This window comes from Halictus rubicundus, unplaced genomic scaffold (assembly GCF_050948215.1).
Source record: "Halictus rubicundus isolate RS-2024b unplaced genomic scaffold, iyHalRubi1_principal scaffold1048, whole genome shotgun sequence".
Lineage (NCBI taxonomy): Eukaryota > Metazoa > Arthropoda > Insecta > Hymenoptera > Halictidae > Halictus > Halictus rubicundus.
The window spans coordinates 30,001-33,893 of NW_027489589.1; positions in this window are offsets into that span (position 1 = coordinate 30,001).

The window sequence follows — 3,893 nt, forward strand, 5'->3', positions numbered from 1 at the left end:
CAAACCGCCGCGGCAACAGACCTCCCGGCGGGGCTGTTGGAACTTAGAGCGAAAAAAGTATAAAAATTTTTTTCACAAAATATAATAAATTTTAACATTTCTATATTATTTTACACAAAATAACCAACTTTTCATAATTCACCGAACTTTGAAAATTTTTCTAAGTCCCACAAATAAGAGGAAAATTTTTAAGTATCGGTCCTAGACGATTTTCGACGTGATATCACTGTAATATAGACGGTTTCTAACAATATGTATCATAACACCAAACTCGCTACAATTATTATTTATCGAGTTATTAGCAAATAATGGACGGATGTGCTACTCCGTCGGACGTTCGACGAAAATTTTTCTAAGTCCCACCGCCAAGAGGAAACTTTTTCCCTATCGGTCCTAGACGATTTTCGACGTGATATCACTGTAATATAGACGGTTTCTAACAATATATATCATAACACCAAACTCGCTACAATTATTATTTATCGAGTTATTAGCAAATAATGGACGGATGTGCTACTCCGTCGACAAAACTCTGGAAATTTTTCTAAGTCCCACCGCTAAGAGGAAACTTTTTCCGTATCGGTCCTAGACGATTTTCGACGTGATATCACTGTAATATAGACGGTTTCTAACAATATATGTCATAACACCAAACTCGCTACAATTATTATTTATCGAGTTATTAGCAAATAATGGACGGATGTGCTACTCCGTCGACAAAACTCTGGAAATTTTTCTAAGTCCCACCGCTAAGAGGAAACTTTTTCCGTATCGGTCCTAAGACGATTTTCGACGTGATATCACTGTAATATAGACGGTTTCTAACAATATGTATCATAACACCAAACTCGCTACAATTATTATTTATCGAGTTATTAGCAAATAATGGACGGATGTGCTACTCCGTCGACAAAACTCTGGAAATTTTTCTAAGTCCCACCGCCAAGAGGAAACTTTTTCCCTATCGGTCCTAGACGATTTTCGACGTGATATCACTGTAATATAGACGGTTTCTAACAATATATATCATAACACCAAACTCGCTACAATTATTATTTATCGAGTTATTAGCAAATAATGGACGGATGTGCTACTCCGTCGACAAAACTCTGGAAATTTTTCTAAGTCCCACCGCCAAGAGGAAACTTTTTCCCTATCGGTCCTAGACGATTTTCGACGTGATATCACTGTAATATAGACGGTTTCTAACAATATATATCATAACACCAAACTCGCTACAATTATTATTTATCGAGTTATTAGCAAATAATGGACGGATGTGCTACTCCGTCGGACGTTCGACGAAAATTTTTCTAAGTCCCACCGCCAAGAGGAAACTTTTTCCCTATCGGTCCTAGACGATTTTCGACGTGATATCACTGTAATATAGACGGTTTCTAACAATATATATCATAACACCAAACTCGCTACAATTATTATTTATCGAGTTATTAGCAAATAATGGACGGATGTGCTACTCCGTCGACAAAACTCTGGAAATTTTTCTAAGTCCCACCGCCAAGAGGAAACTTTTTCCCTATCGGTCCTAGACGATTTTCGACGTGATATCACTGTAATATAGACGGTTTCTAACAATATATATCATAACACCAAACTCGCTACAATTATTATTTATCGAGTTATTAGCAAATAATGGACGGATGTGCTACTCCGTCGACAAAACTCTGGAAATTTTTCTAAGTCCCACCGCCAAGAGGAAACTTTTTCCCTATCGGTCCTAGACGATTTTCGACGTGATATCACTGTAATATAGACGGTTTCTAACAATATATATCATAACACCAAACTCGCTACAATTATTATTTATCGAGTTATTAGCAAATAATGGACGGATGTGCTACTCCGTCGGACGTTCGACGAAAATTTTTCTAAGTCCCACCGCCAAGAGGAAACTTTTTCCCTATCGGTCCTAGACGATTTTCGACGTGATATCACTGTAATATAGACGGTTTCTAACAATATATATCATAACACCAAACTCGCTACAATTATTATTTATCGAGTTATTAGCAAATAATGGACGGATGTGCTACTCCGTCGACAAAACTCTGGAAATTTTTCCAAGTCCCACCGCCAAGAGGAAACTTTTTCCCTATCGGTCCTAGACGATTTTCGACGTGATATCACTGTAATATAGACGGTTTCTAACAATATATATCATAACACCAAACTCGCTACAATTATTATTTATCGAGTTATTAGCAAATAATGGACGGATGTGCTACTCCGTCGGACGTTCGACGAAAATTTTTCTAAGTCCCACCGCCAAGAGGAAACTTTTTCCCTATCGGTCCTAGACGATTTTCGACGTGATATCACTGTAATATAGACGGTTTCTAACAATATATATCATAACACCAAACTCGCTACAATTATTATTTATCGAGTTATTAGCAAATAATGGACGGATGTGCTACTCCGTCGACAAAACTCTGGAAATTTTTCTAAGTCCCACCGCCAAGAGGAAACTTTTTCCCTATCGGTCCTAGACGATTTTCGACGTGATATCACTGTAATATAGACGGTTTCTAACAATATATATCATAACACCAAACTCGCTACAATTATTATTTATCGAGTTATTAGCAAATAATGGACGGATGTACTACTCCGTCGGACGTTCGACGAAAATTTTTCTAAGTCCCACCGCTAAGAGGAAACTTTTTCCGTATCGGTCCTAGACGATTTTCGACGTGATATCACTGTAATATAGACGGTTTCTAACAATATATATCATAACACCAAACTCGCTACAATTATTATTTATCGAGTTATTAGCAAATAATGGACGGATGTACTACTCCGTCGGACGTTCGACGAAAATTTTTTCTAAGTCCCACCGCTAAGAGGAAACTTTTTCCCTATCGGTCCTAGACGATTTTCGACGTGATATCACTGTAATATAGACGGTTTCTAACAATATATATCATAACACCAAACTCGCTACAATTATTATTTATCGAGTTATTAGCAAATAATGGACGGATGTGCTACTCCGTCGACAAAACTCTGGAAATTTTTCTAAGTCCCACCGCTAAGAGGAAACTTTTTCCGTATCGGTCCTAGACGATTTTCGACGTGATATCACTGTAATATAGACGGTTTCTAACAATATATATCATAACACCAAACTCGCTACAATTATTATTTATCGAGTTATTAGCAAATAATGGACGGATGTACTACTCCGTCGGACGTTCGACGAAAATTTTTCTAAGTCCCACCGCTAAGAGGAAACTTTTTCCCTATCGGTCCTAGACGATTTTCGACGTGATATCACTGTAATATAGACGGTTTCTAACAATATATATCATAACACCAAACTCGCTACAATTATTATTTATCGAGTTATTAGCAAATAATGGACGGATGTGCTACTCCGTCGACAAAACTCTGGAAATTTTTCTAAGTCCCACCGCTAAGAGGAAACTTTTTCCGTATCGGTCCTAGACGATTTTCGACGTGATATCACTGTAATATAGACGGTTTCTAACAATATATATCATAACACCAAACTCGCTACAATTATTATTTATCGAGTTATTAGCAAATAATGGACGGATGTGCTACTCCGTCGACAAAACTCTGGAAATTTTTCTAAGTCCCACCGCTAAGAGGAAACTTTTTCCGTATCGGTCCTAGACGATTTTCGACGTGATATCACTGTAATATAGACGGTTTCTAACAATATGTATCATAACACCAAACTCGCTACAATTATTATTTATCGAGTTATTAGCAAATAATGGACGGATGTGCTACTCCGTCGGACGTTCGACGAAATTTTTCTAAGTCCCACCGCCAAGAGGAAACTTTTTCCCTATCGGTCCTAGACGATTTTCGACGTGATATCACTGTAATATAGACGGTTT